The sequence below is a fragment of the Heterodontus francisci genome, chromosome 3, assembly GCF_036365525.1.
Source record: "Heterodontus francisci isolate sHetFra1 chromosome 3, sHetFra1.hap1, whole genome shotgun sequence".
Lineage (NCBI taxonomy): Eukaryota > Metazoa > Chordata > Chondrichthyes > Heterodontiformes > Heterodontidae > Heterodontus > Heterodontus francisci.
The window spans coordinates 93533201-93548447 of NC_090373.1; positions in this window are offsets into that span (position 1 = coordinate 93533201).

Sequence of the window (15247 nt, forward strand, 5' to 3'; positions counted from 1 at the left end):
GAAATGATGATATTAGAAATATTGGAACCAAGACTGGTTTTGACTTTGGTTTGGTATCCAATAAAATATATCTACGTTAAACCTTCCTTGCAATAATACTGAGCTTTCTTCCCTACATTCTTAACTGCTAACTGGTCCAATCATAGTCAGAGAATCACCTGCAATGGCTTCTCTTCACATTCCCGCACCATTAGCTCTGGTGTCCCCCAAGGATCTATCCTTGGCTCCCCCCTATTTCTCATCTACATGTTGCTCCTCAGTGATATCATCTGAAAACAAAATGTCAGGTTCCACATGCATGTTGATTTGGCTGCAATGACTGTTTTCACCCTGGTCTATATATCTTCTTCTTAGGCAGTCCCTCTGGATCGAGGATGACATCCTTCCACTCCAGTTCCATGGGTTCTGAGATGGCTGATAAGTCTAATGCATGATCTGCAGACCCTGCCACATGAGGGGCAGGTGGTGCTTGAAGGGTCAGGTAAATGAGTGGTTTGGAGGTTTGTTTGCTCCCTCTGATGCCTTGACTTCACCTCCACATATTCCCAATGAAGTGCCTCTAGGTGTGCGATGCCTTCCAGAATGAGCTTTCTCCATCTAGGACAGTCACAAGCCAGTGACTCCCATGAGTCGACGGGGATGTTTGATCTCTTCGGCGATGCTTTGAGGACATCGCTAAAGCATTTCCGCTGTCCTCCTGGGAGTTTCCTGCCACGATCAAGCTCTGAGTAGAACAGCTGCTTCAGGAGTCTGTTTTCAGGCATGTGAAAGAGATGTCCCACCCAGTGGAGTTGGTTTTGGGTGATTAACACCCCGTGCTGGGCAGGTTGGCTTGGGACAGAACACTGCTGTTGGACCGCCTTTCTTGCCATCGGATTTGGAGGATTTTGCAAAGGCAACTCTGGTGGGGTACTTCTATATTTAGAGGCTGACTCAAGCTCCCTGCACTGAAAAATGTGAATCTAAAAGTTTAATCAATGAACACATAAGTCATTTTTGTGTTTCAAAATTTAAACAGTATATAAAATTGTGGGTTTAAAAAACCATCTTCAAACAAAGGATTGATCAGTCACCAATATAATAATACTGTAGTTTATTTTTGTCTCATTAGGGCATTTGATCCTGATCCTTATTCAAAAGACCATGCAGCAATCATTCTCTTCAACCTTCATTTAATCAGGTTGTTTTAGCTCCAAAGTGGGAATGATTAGGATTTGCTATGTCACATTTGATGTCCTTGTCCCCACTAGAATCATTAGTCTCTCTCACCCTGGTTGTTCTGCATTGGTCGGCCCTCATTTCTTATCTCTTAAGACAAAGGGACATAGACTTGAATGTTTATAGCAGACATCTAGTTCAGCCATTCATCACAGATCGGATGGACCACATGAAGCACTATCAGATTCTACTTCCCTCTGTCAAAACTGCTCACTATTCCAGGATCCTCCCAGAATGCAAAGATAACCCTCACCTTCTCTTCACTACAGATCATCTTTTCAAACACCTCTTCCCTGCCTCCTCCAATAAGACATGTAAGGAGTCTGTGGACTTCTTTGTCACAAAGATTGAGACCATTCATTTAGCTGCCGCTGCTCCTTCTGTCCTTCCCCTAGCCTACCAAGTAAAACTTCTCCTAAGGTTCCCCCCCCCCACCTAGTTCTGAACGTGCATCTTTCTCCAGTTTCTCTGCTATTTTCACTCATACCCTCTCCGAGCTCATCTTGTCGATGCTCCCTGCTCCCTCGACCCTTCCTGACTCTCATGTTAGCTAAAATTGTTACCGGTTCCCTCTCCTCAAGTACTGCCCCTCCCTTTAAAATCTGCTGCCATCAAACCCTCCTCAAAAAATCCACCCTTGACCCCTTTGCCCTTGCAAACTACCATGCTATCACCAACCTCCCTTTCCTCCACAAAGTCCTTGAAGGTGCTGTTGCCTCCCAAATCCGTGCCCGTCTTTGCTGCAACTCCAATTTTGATACCCTGCAATCGGGCTTCCCCCTGTCACAGCACTGAAAGAGCCCTCATCAAAGTCTCAAATTACATCCTATGTGGTTGTGTGATTAACTATCCATACTCATCCTTCTCGACCTGTCTGCAGCCTTTGACAAGGTTGACGACACTATCCTCTCCAAACCTCTTGCCATCATCCAACTTGATGGGATTGCCCTCACTTTGTTCCACTCTAGTCCAGTTATAGCCAGAGAATCATTTGCAATGGCTTTTCTTCTCACTCCTGTGCCATTACCTCTGGAGTTCCCCAAGAATCTATCCTTGATTCCCTCTTATTTCTCATCTGCCCCTGGTGCCCCTCGGTGACATTATACAATGTCAGGTTCCTTGTGTATGTTAATGACACTCAGCTCCACCACACCGCCATCCCTCTCAACCCCTCCACTGACTCTGATTGTCATGCTGCTTATCTGACATTCAGTACTGAATGAGTAGAAATTTCCTCCAGCTAAATATTGGGAAGCCCAAAGCCATTGTCTGAGGTCCCCATCAAAAACTTCATTCCCTAGCTCCTATTTGATTCTGAGATGAGCTTCTGATCACATATACACTCCATCACTAAAACTGCCTACATCCACCTCTGTAACATCACCTGTCTCCACCCTACCCAGCTATCTTCTGCTAAAACCCATATCCATGCCTTTGTTACCGCTAGACTTAACTATTCCAATGCTGTTTTAGCCAGCCACCCGTCTTCCATGCTCCATAAGCTTGAAATCATCCAAAACTCTGCTGCCCATATCCTAACTCGCACCAAGTTCCGTTCACCATCATCAATGTGCTCGCTCACCTACATTGGCTCCCGGTCCAGCAATATCCTTGTATTCAAATCCCACTATGCCTCACCCCTCACTATCTCTGTAACCTCCTCCAGCCCAACAGCCCTCCAAGATATCTGCACACATCTAATTCTGACCTCTTGAGCATTCCGGGTTTTAATTGCTCTACCATTGGCGGCCTTGCCTTCAGTGCCTGGGCCCTAGACTCTGGAATTCCCTCCCTAAGCCTCTCCATCCTCCTTTAAGATGCTCCTTAATTCATACCCCTTTGACCAAGCTTTTCGTCACCTGCCCTAATATCTCCTCTGTGACTTGGCTCAATGTGAAAATTTGGTTGATAACACTCCTATGAAGCACTTTGTTACATTTATTATTTTAAAAGTGCTATATAACTCCAAGATGTTATTGATGTTGTAACGGTGGCCCAGGGCTTTGAACCCCATCTCAGCCAAATCCCCTCTGATTAGCAGTATTAGCAGATTGAATCAGACGGAACAAGATTATTAATACAATACAATAAGTTAGCAAAGGGTAGTGGGCTGAATTTTATGGGCCCCCTAGGGGTGGGAATGGAGGTGGTGGGGTGGCACATAAAATTACAAGGGAGGGTGAAGGGCAGGGTGCTCATCGCCTTCCTGACATCTTCTAATTTAGTCCGGGACAGAGAACGCCAGCAATGGCTTTCCTGCCCAGAGACCAATTGAGGCCTTGAAGTGACCAATTAATCCCACTCCCCTACCCTCACTAACCCACCAGTCCGCCACCTCACTGGGGCCTTCCTGAGTGGCCCTGGCGAGTCCACCGCCACTTACCTTTAGTCCAGGCTCCATGGCTGCTCCTTGTCAACTGCCTGCTGTAGTTCCAGCAATGGCCACCACTCCCAGTGGCGCTACTGGGACTACTGAGCTGTTGATCATCTGATTGGTTGGCAGCTCTTGGAGGCAGAATTCTCATCCTTCAAGGGATCTTAAAGGGATGGGATCCCGATGCCAGGCAGTTAATTGCCCGAGCGCTGTTAAATACAGCCGGGGGTCCCCCCAACAGCCAGGGCTGGGTTTCCCTCGCCTTTTTGGCCTGACATCGGCACCCCCCAAAGGCTGCACAAAATCGAGTCAGTACATAAATCAGTTAAAGCGGAAATCATACTCATGTGTTCTATGCCTTTATTTATGAAATTCAATATGCCATTAGTTTTTTTGTTTTTTGCATGCCTTGGTCTTACACTTTCAGGGTGTGTTGTCCTTGAGCCTTTAGGTTTCTTTGTTCATCCAGATCCTTTGTCATTTTTTTCATTGAGTGTACACTGCCATTCCTTATATTTTCTCCCAAAATGTACAACTTCACACATATGGTGCAATCTCTCTCTTCAGCAGTAATCCCAGTTTGGTCAAGGACTGGGAGAATAGTCTCAGTCCCTAGGTTAGGCCAAGGAAAGTCACAGAGTGAAAAGCAATAAACCTCTAAGCAGAATAACCAGGTTTGATCATGAATTATCATTTGGTCCATTACATACCTGGGTTAGTCTAATAAGACTTTACTTGTGTAGGGTTAAAATGGAACTAAGGGTATGCAGTGGATTGTGTATCACAAAGGATGCCATCAATTCAGAAATGGCTAAAATGTAAACCTGACAGCAAAAAACTATTTCTTTTAAACAGAAGTCTTTTCCCCCTGCTTACTTCTGAGGCTTTTGATGTGTAACCTTTAGTTATTAAAGTTACTCAGGTTTTAAATAAATTTTCACTAGAATGAAAGCGAGCATCGGAATTCAAACCATGAACCAACTTCCTGTACCCCTATTCTGACCCCTAACTAACTTTGACAAAAGGTATAAATCCTCTTGGGTGTGATAAAATATTCAGAGTTGGGAGGCACTTTCTTGTGTGTAAATACATTATCTATTTGTTCACATCTTCTGATTTGATCCATGTATTTACCTTGATCTAATTAGGCCGCATTGCACAGCAATGTTGATCAGAGGGCCACCATGTTATAAATTGTTTTTAACTCATTCATTAGTTGCATCCCTGGACCATAAAGATCTCCATTAAGGTTCTTAAGGTACAACTTAAGCAGCAGATATGACAATAAACAAAGATAATTTTGATCACTAGTAAATGTAATAGAAATCATTTTAAAAATTCTGATAATTGAAAATAAAGCAAGTGGAAACAGAAGTACAACTATAGAACTCCACAGTTGTCATGGATGTCATCGGCTGGATTTGTCCAGCCTCTTGATGCCGTGGGTCGTAGTGGGGAGGCCCGCAAAATGCTAGCAGGAGTGGCCCACCACGACCCACGATGCCAAGAAGGCCCCACTGGATATTAGTGACGGCGGCGAGGCCTCGTTGCGGCCCCCCTGCCGCTTGGTGGTGGGACCGTCATTAAAATACTCAAATGAGAGTAGTAAGGATGCAAATGAACTTACCTGCCACCACCGGCCGTCCCAAACCGATTTTTATGGCCATTGGAGTTCCGAGGCGAGACACAGGTGGGGAGTGGGGAGGACTAATATTATCAGGACGGGAGCGGGGAAAAGTATTCCTATTGGTTGTGGGGATGGTAGGAAGGGGTTGAGGGCTAAAGATCCTGAAGTTTGGTGGTGGAAGTTTGGAATTTCAAAAAGTGTTTTTTTGTGGGGATAAGTCAATTTATGTATTGAGTGGGGCAGGGGAGGGGTGGTGGGAAAGGGGATTCAAAGTTAAATTAAACTTTTATTGACATTTTTATCAAACCGGCACCGTTAAATATTTAAATCTCTCCTGATGGTCTTGAAGACCTTTAAAAATGTCGCCGGCGCATGTGCGGTGGCGTCGGACTGCGTTGCCGGGGACACGGCGGCCGCCCCCTCTATGTCATCGGGGGAGGCCGCTCTGCCACCTCCATTTAAATGAGCCTCCTCACGTAATATCGCGGGAGCTCTGCAGCGGCCGCTCAGTGCTAGCAGGCCGCTGATTTCAAAGTGTGCCGCTGTGATGTGCGGCACGCTAATAAAATTCAGTCCATGTCTCACCACATGGTTACCTGCTTGGAAAGACTGCCTATTAAAAACTGTGCTTCTTGACTGCATCTAGTATGAAAATATGCAACTATCTGCAGTGAAGCTCAATTTCAAGAATGTGTAGTTTATGTATAGACACAGTTAATCGTTGCTTTTTTGTCTGGGTTCTGGCCCGGTGATGTAGCAGTAACCTATGTGTAGAAAATATAGGTCACTGGCTGTATGTATGCAAACTGTATTTTCTCAAAATTGGCCTTCATTGCTAAAATGTTAATAGCTTTAAAATGAATGTCATCTTGTGGGTAGCTGTTCTTTTATTAAATTGACTACTTTTTAAAAGAAATTAATAAATTGTGCCAGCTATACAGTTTTGAGAGCTAATATTTATCCCAATGTTGTTTGCATTAGGAAGTAGAAAGAGTTTGTGGCATTTGACCTTATACTTACTGACTCTATGCTAAAAATCCCATCATTCTGACTTAGAAACGTGGAAACATAAAACATAGATTTACCCAATATCTGTGCCAAAATCATCATTGACCACACAAGTGGATAATAATAGAACTTAATTTTGGCAATGATATGAGCCACAACTGTTTACTCATATAAGCAGACTAGTCACTGGGCAAACAAACATAGTAATTTTTATAATATTAATTAAAGCTGCCCTTTTTTATTTTTAGAAGCATTAAAGCTTCCACTGATGTTGCAGCTGAAGTTTGGGCATATTACGATTGTGCAACGGAGGAGAGAATTCTCTATGGTTGTGGTTTGGTTTATCTGCCATTGGGTCATCACATCTGGACCTACACAGGCTTGTGAAAATTGTACACTGTGAGATGTAGACTGGAGTCCAAAACATAGTCTTAACATTTCATTTAAATATGCAATGCATGAATTTATTCTGATGTGATCTTTAGAGACCTGATGACAGAGTTTATAGAATTTAATATGAGCCATTTGACATATTTCCTACAACTTTATTAAATTAATAATGATCAATTTCTGAGTAATGAAGGTCTACTGTTTATTGAGTTTTTTTTAAAATTCCAAATTACTTTTCAATGTAATTGGTTACATGGGTATTACGCCAATAATACACCAGTAAGGTAACAGTAAGGTGCCTGCAGAGTCTCATCGACAGGTTTGCGGCTGCCTGCAATGAATTTGGCCTAACCATCAGAAAACGAACATCATGGGGCAGGACGTCAGAAATGCTCCATCCATCAATATTGGCGACCACGCTCTGGAAGTGGTTCAAGAGTTCACCTACCTAGGCTCAACTATCACCAGTAACCTGTCTCTGGATACAGAAATCAACAAGTGCATGGGAAAGGCTTTCACTGCTATGTCCAGACTGGCCAAGAGAGTGTGGGAAAATGGCGCACTGACACGGAACACAAAGGTCCGAGTGTATCAAGCCTGTGTCCTCAGTACCTTGCTCTATGGCAGCGAGGCCTGGACAACGTATGTCAGCCAAGAGCGACATCTCAATTCATTCCATCTTCACTGCCTCCGGAGAATACTTGGCATCAGGTGGCAGGACCGTATCTCCAACACAGAAGTCCTCGAGACGGCCAACATCCCCAGCTTATACACACTACTGAGTCAGCGGCACTAGAGATGGCTTGGCCATGTGAGCCGCATGGAAGATGGCAGGATCCCCAAAGATACATTGTACAGCGAGCTCGCCACTGGTATCAGACCCACCGGCCGTCCATGTCTCCACTTCAAAGACGTCTGCAACCGCGACATGAAGTCCTGTGACATTGATCACAAGTCGTGGGAGTCAGTTGCCAGCGTTCGCCAGAGCTGGCGGGCAGTCTTTAAGGCAGGGCTAAAGTGTGGTGAGTCGAAAAGACTTAGCAGTTGGCAGGAAAAAAGACAAAAGCGCAAGGGGAGAGCCAACTGTGTAACAGCCCCGACAATCACATTTTTCTGCGGCACCTGTGGAAGAGCCTGTCACTCTAGAATTGGCCTTTATAGCCACTCCAGGCGCTTCTCCACAAACCACTGACCACCTCCAGGCGCTTACCCATTGTCTCTCGAGACAAGGAGGCCAAAGAAAGAAAGGTAACAAAGAACAATCTTTGATACACACAAAAAGAGAGACACTAGGAAAAGTAACTAATGCATCTTCAAATGAGCCAGGCACTGCAAATCGCTATAAGATAAAAGAATTATGACTGCTGCCTGGGAAGCTGGCATTAAACTGCACAATTCTGTTTTGGTGGTCACTGTCTATCTAAACATTGATGGAATGGAACCACTTGCAATTTCTGACCGCTGTAGTATTGTGTAGGACATCGGATGGCTGCATGGGTTCCATAAATATCCCTCAGGGGTTTTGTTGGGGTGAAATTGGACATGGCGGGGATGCAAACTAGGAGGTATTGCTTTTGCCACCCATTGTATGAGATGGCTGATATGTTTCGTCCATCTCCATTTTCACCCCTCTTGAATCTAAAAGTAACGGAATAATGATTTTTTTTCATAGTTGTATAGTATTTTCATATACATTTGCATTATCCTAAAAGACTGACCACACCAAGCGATTGCTAAATCGTGGAGCACTTGCCCAGTAATTTTCATTTAACAAAAATTTTCTGCACTTTTTAAAAGTAGCAACTTCATTTCCATTATAGGACTAAACAGAATCCACATGTACTATAATTCAAAGCAGGGACAGGACTTAAACCCGAAGCCAAGTAAAGGAAAGCAAAGGAAATGGGCTTACTTTGTCCATCTACCCCAGGCAGTCTAATGCGTAAAATAATATGAGCTGAACTATAATCTCACATCTACAATCACTCATAGTAGAGTTGTGTGCACATAATACTTTATTATCATAGTCCTTCACTTCGAAAACTCTTTTATTATTAATTCTTATGAACAGACGTTGTCTTCAGCATAGCTGATTGCCTGAGCATTCATTCTCATTACATAAATTTATATAAGACAGGAAGTTACTTAGTATCTAAAATTTAGTTCCTCCATTTTTCACTTCACATGTATTGCAAAGAAAGGTAGTATTTAATGGTAACAACTTTCAAAATGCTAACTGTTTTCAGCAAGTTGCTTGTAGAAATGTAACTTAGAACAAAATCAAGTTAATAGAATGTGTTACTACCAGGTGAGGAGGGAGTCTCAGGCTCCCCTTTCACCTGTCCTCTGGTTTGACCACAACAGGGTTTATCTTGTTAATACAGTGATTTAACTTATCACCTCCGTGAGCACTTGTTCCTGTTCCTCTAATATAATTGCAAATCATAGAATCATAGAAAATTTAAGGCACAGAAAGAGGCCACTTGGCCCAGCATGTCTGTGCTGGCCAAAAAACAATCCACCTATTATAATCCCACCTTCCAGCATTTGGTCCGTATCCCTGCAGCTTACGGCACTTAAGGTGCATATCGAGACTCCTTTTGAATGAGTTGAGGGTCTCTGCCTCAACTACCCTTTCAGGTAGTGAATTTCAGACCCCCACCACCCTCTGGGTGAACAAGTTTTTCCTCAGCTCCCCTCTAATTTTTCTACCAATCACTTTAAATCCAGGCCCCGTCATCATTGGCCTGTCTGCTAAGGTAAACAGCCCCTTCACCTCTGCTCTATCCAGGCCCCTCAAAATTTTGTACATTTCAATCAGATCTCCCCTCAGACATCTCTGTTCCAAGGAGAACAAACCCAGCCTATCCAATCTTTCCTCATAGCTGCATTTTTTCAGTCCTGGCAACATCCTCATAAATCTTCTCTGTACCTTCTCTAGTGCAATTACATCCTTTCTGTAATGAGGTGATCAGAACTGCACACAGTACTCAAGTTGTGGCCTAACCAATGATTTCTACAGTTCCAGCATAACCTCCCTGCTCTTATATTCTATACCTTGGCTAATAAAAGGAAAGGATTCCATATGCCTTCTTAACCATCTTATCGACCTGTCCTGCTACCAAAGAATGTATTCCTTTGCCTTGTTTGACCTCCCCAAATGCATCACCTCCAAGTTGAATTCCATTTGCCACTTTTCTGCCCATCTGACCAGACCATTAATATCTTCCTGCAGCTTACAGCTATCCTCCTCACTATCTACCACATGGTCAATCTTTGTGTCATCTGCAAACTTCTTGATCACACCCCTACATTTAGGTCTAAATGGCTCTTTCAAAGTCAATGGTTGTTGATGGCTTTTGATGATCAACATTGACAAGGCTATCTCAGATAAGTGAATCAGAGAGCACCCCATTGTTCTGGCTAGGCTGAGTAATCACATCTGTCTTCAGCCTAATCCTTTGGGTTTTCATATGCAAATTGTGCCTGGCCATCTTGGCTGCTAGCTGTTCTGTTTTAAAAGTTATTTGTAACTATGTCCAGGAAAAGTCTCAGTCAAAGTTCCACACAATGAAATTAATATTTCCATTTGGCATGTGCGGTTTTCGTCACAACAGCATACTGAAACTTTGCAGTATCCCAAGATGAAGATCCTCAACCTCTTGCAAGATATCTCATATTGAAACTCTTGACAAATTAAAATCTTTCTTAAGTGAGAGGTCAGGTTTTGCTGGCTGATAAAATTACCTGACCAACTTTACTAACTAAGTCCTGTGTCTCTCACTGTAGATTTTCCCCCTGCTTCAAATAAACATGAAGTGGGGAAGGTGCAAAGAAGACATCCTGGGAGAGAAATTGGGATTGTATGCATCATTTTTTGGGGTGCTATGAGTGCCCTAAGGGCTCCAAAATTGCATCCATGCAGCTCATGTGCACATTGTGGGCAAACTGTGTGGAGACCATATTGGTGAGGGCATTAGTGCATGTATAGTGCACAACTGCTGCAAGAATGCAGAACAGGCAGATCATGACATCAATTAGTGTGCAACACCAATTTGATGCCAGCATTGCCATTTTGGAGCTTCACACTCCAGCTAACGCCCTCTCATAACCTCACACGCATTCAGCAGCAAAAAGTACCCCAAACCAGCTCTATTTAAAGCGATCATCAACTACTTCCAGGTTAGTTGCTAGTTGATTTCTTCTGGATGTTGCTTCAATTCTACAAGCTATTGTTGCTTTCTATAGTTATTTAAAGTTGCAAAAGTCTACAGCGAGTGGTGTGGCAGGTGCTCAAGGAGTTTTTGCTGATTTCAAGACTTCTGCGCAAACCAGTTGCTCCCAGATGTGGGTGCACTAGTCAGCATTTTCCTTGGAATAAGCATGACCTGGAGAATAATCAGAGGAACTGTTGGAGGAGAGAGGAGGAAGAGGGGGAGACCGGTGTTCAGCAGGAGGCTATTTCTGCCCAAGGTGTTCAGGGAGCAATTCTCCTACCCAAACCTCAATGAATTATAATGTGTGTGATGTCTGTGCCTCGGTAAGGGCAACCTCATTGAAATCTGTCACCTGCTGCAGCCACAACTGCAACCTTAGAGCAGGGCAAGAACTGCATTGCCAATGACTGTGAAGGTGACCGTGACCATGAACTTTTATGTGCCTGGCTTCTTCCAGGCTTGAGCTGGAGATATTTGCAATATCTCACAGTTTGCCATCCACTGTTGCGTAAGGGAGGTCACTGAGATCCTCTCCTGAGGTAGAGTGAACCTGTGGCTTCGCCAGTATTGCAGTCTTCCCCACGATGCAGGCTGCCATTGACTGGAAACAGATCGCTTTGCAGGCATCGCTTTTCAATCCCAAGGCGTACTGGAACCAAAAGGTATTCCAGTTTCTCAACGCCCAGCTGGTTTATGACCAGAGGCAGCAAATCATGCAGGTCAATGTCCAGTCTCTCGCAGCAGTCATGATGCCTTCCTTTTGTACCATCTGCATTTGAGCCAGCATGGCAAACCAAAGGGTAGCTACTGAGTGATAACGAAATTTGCTAATGACATGGCTTATGATTCCGGTGCAGTACCCATGTACATGTGTATTACTTTCCAGGGGGCCCAGTGGTGAAGGATAAAATAGGAGCTAATCTTTACATACTTTTAGAAGCATTTGTTTACAGAGATATACATTACAACATGCACCTGCTAAACTCAAAATCCACTTGCATATTTGTAGGAGCCCAAGCGAAGCCCTAGTTAATGCCCACCACCTGCATCCAATTAAATACAATTAATAAACAACTAACAATGTGTGCAGCATGCATACAACGAAAGCCTTGCCATCATATGAAATGTGATAGAGCAGACCACTGGCAATAATTCCGCTGCCTGGACTGCTGTGCAGGAGCGCAGCAGGACTTGGCAGAGCAGGTGGAATAGCATGAGGAGGAGGAGGACGAAGAGAAAAAGGAAGGGAGGAGGCAAGCTAGGCAGCTGCTTTCTGCCTGGGTGTCCATGAAGAACTCATCCAAGTGTGATACCAATAACTGCAATCCCAATTTCCTATTCACCAAGAGCCCCACACCTTACCTTCCCTCTGTCACTGATCATCACAGCATCTGCATGACCAAAATGCAAAAATAAAAGCCCACACAAAAAAAAATTACAAACCAAATTTATAAATCAAAGCATGCCATATTTCATACAAATGTTAGCTAATCATCCTTGTGCATTTCATTAATATCTGTCTACCACCTGCTTTTGCCTGTTCTCATGCTCCAATGTAGTGTCACCCCAGTGGCTGCAGCATGGCTGGAGGAAAGCTACTGACTTTCAATAGGGGAAACTGTAGATGGCCTTGGAGTATGACCTCAAGCAGCTCTGAGCCTAGAAGACCTGGTTGCAGACTGCACCATCTTGGCATGGGCGGCAGCTGGCTGGGTTGGCTGGCTGATAGGCAACAGCAAGGGCAGTGGTGTAGTGGCAGTGGTAGGAAGATGAATGATGTCATCCCGAGACAGGACAGCAGGTTTGTGCTTCATGGAACCACTGTCGTTCCCCGGGACAGTGCCTCAGCAATCCTAGTAACCTGTTAGAGGACAAATTGCTGGACTGCTGCGAAAGCATCCAGGTCCCTTTACACTCTGTAATCCACAGTCATGTTGTCAGCATTCTGAGCCTGCATGGCAGAAAGCTGACTTTGCAGGACTTTCGTCTGAGCATTCACTGCAGCGCTCAAATGTTGTGTGGTTTCTGCTCATGCTGCAATGGAAGCTGCACATCACCTGTCAAATGCTGCATCAAGGTTGGGTCCACAAGTGTACAAATGGAGAATAGCCATTGCTTCCATGCTGAAAAGGATAGCCTATGAGCTCTACGCGAAGCCCTGTGCTCCTTGACATTGATCACAGGCTTTCTGGCAGGCCTGCCAATGCACCAAGGATTTCATTGTGCATACCCATCAGCCTTCTTCTGTAGCTCACCCCATCGAAGCGCTTATCTGAGTCCCCTGCAGCAGAACTGGGCGGCACAGTGGCGCAGTGGTTAGCACCGCAACCTCACAGCTCCAGCAACCCGGGTTCAATTCTGGGTACTGCCTGTGTGGAGTTTGCAAGTTCTCCCTGTGTCTGCGTGGGTTTTCTCCGTGTGCTCTGGTTTCCTCCCACATGCCAAAGACTTGCAGGTTGATAGGTAAATTGGCCATTATAAATTGCCCCTAGTATAGGTAGGTGGTAGGGAAATATAGGGACAGGTGGGGATGTGGTAGGAATATGGAATTAGTGTAGGATTAGTATAAATGGGTGGTTGATGGTCGGCACAGACTCGATGGGCTGAAGGGCCTGTTTCAGTGCTGTATCTCTAAACTAAACTAAACTAAACTCATGTGCAACCTCACCCTTCAGTGAGCTGGCACCTGTGCTATCCTTGCCCCCTGCCCTGGCTGCAGACTGTAGTATAAGGATGTAAATGGTTAATACCAAAGACAGTGAGAGAGACCCCTCTCACTGTACAAGCAATGATATAACAGTCACATGAGATAAGCTTGAGAAGAAGAAGGTATAGCAGCACGAAGGATGCTAGCTTAGGTGGCTTGCTGAGAGTGTATATAGTAACTATAAATAATAAAGAGTTGTTAGTTAACCTTTACTGGAGTCTAAGACCTTCTCTAATATGTCCTACAATGCTACTATTACAAACCCAACAATGCAACACAGGCCATGTGCCTAGGGTCTCACCCTGTGCAGATCCCGCCTCTAAGTCATCCTCTAAATTATGCACAGTATCTGAGCTGGTAGCTACGAATGTGAAATCGAGTGATGGTATGTCTTCATCATTACTGTCTTCTTGCTATTCCTTCACTGCCTGAAAGGGTGCACTTCTTGGGTATCTGAATGGAGAAAGGCAGAAGGGTGGGGCTGTGGAATGGGGCAGAGGGATGGGGGCTGTGGGGAAGTAAGAGGTGCATGCTTACACATTCTGCAGCTTGTAAATCAGAAGACAGTGTGCATGAGGGAGAGGTGGGTTGTGCAGAAGAGGATTAGGTATGAGGATACTAGGATCTTCAATTGATTCAGTCCTGCTACTGGCCATGATCTCAGCAATGGCCTTTGCAATAATGGCGAGCGTCATCTCCTCCATGGGGGTTAATACATGCAGGTGTGCCTCTGCTCCTCTGGTTATCTCTTGCTGCCTCTGGTTGTGCACCACCTTGTTCTGCAAGAGAGAGGGAAATGTGTCAGTGAGTGTCACAGAATCTGTGTAGCCAATGTGGCTCCCAAGGTTGATAAACTGGCAGTATATGCAAGCTGTGAGATGCTAGTGTGAGGCGAGCAGCAGTGCTTAGTGTGTGAGGGTGTGGTGGAGCATTTGAATGTCAGGTATGAGTCCTGACTGATGGAAATTGTTGGTAGGTGGGTGATGGGGGTGTGGTGAATTGAGCAGTGTCTGAGGCTAGTGCTGCAATTAGTAGGATATGACATTTGAAGATGAATTCACTGCCCTTGACCATACTTCTAAGGTAAATGAACTTTTTGTGGCACTGCATCCAGGTCCTCGGGTCTTGCCTCCTGGCATTGACTTCCACAGCTATCTTCTCCCACTGCCTTCCGAGCATATGTCTGCGGGATACAGGACATCTCTCCTCCTTATAGCTCCTCCACCAAGACCTCCAGTGCAGCGCCTGGAAACCTTGGAGCTCACTCTCTCCCATGTTGTGCCATTATTCAATGTTTCTTAGGTCAGAGTCACTTCCTACATGAATGCCAGCATCAGTTCCAACTATAATGCATCTCCCCTTTAAGTGGTGCAGGCTAGCTTTAAGTGGTGTTAGCTATTCACAATATTGGCCCCTTGCTAATATGTTCAGTCAGTGAACAGCCTGGTGAGTGCTAGCTGGATGTTAAAATCATGGAAATGTACAGGCAGCATGAAGTTGGCATGCTGCCTACATCGCAATGAACGGGCACGGGTTAATCGCGCATCGTAATCACTGTGCCTGTTTTTCGGATGTTATCGAATTGAGTCCTTTCCCCCTATGTTTTATGTAAAATTAAGGTAACGGATTAATGAATGTTATGCTGTGCAAAAATCCACAATGTTGGTATACTTGAGCAACTGTAAAGTTATAAATCTTCACTCAAG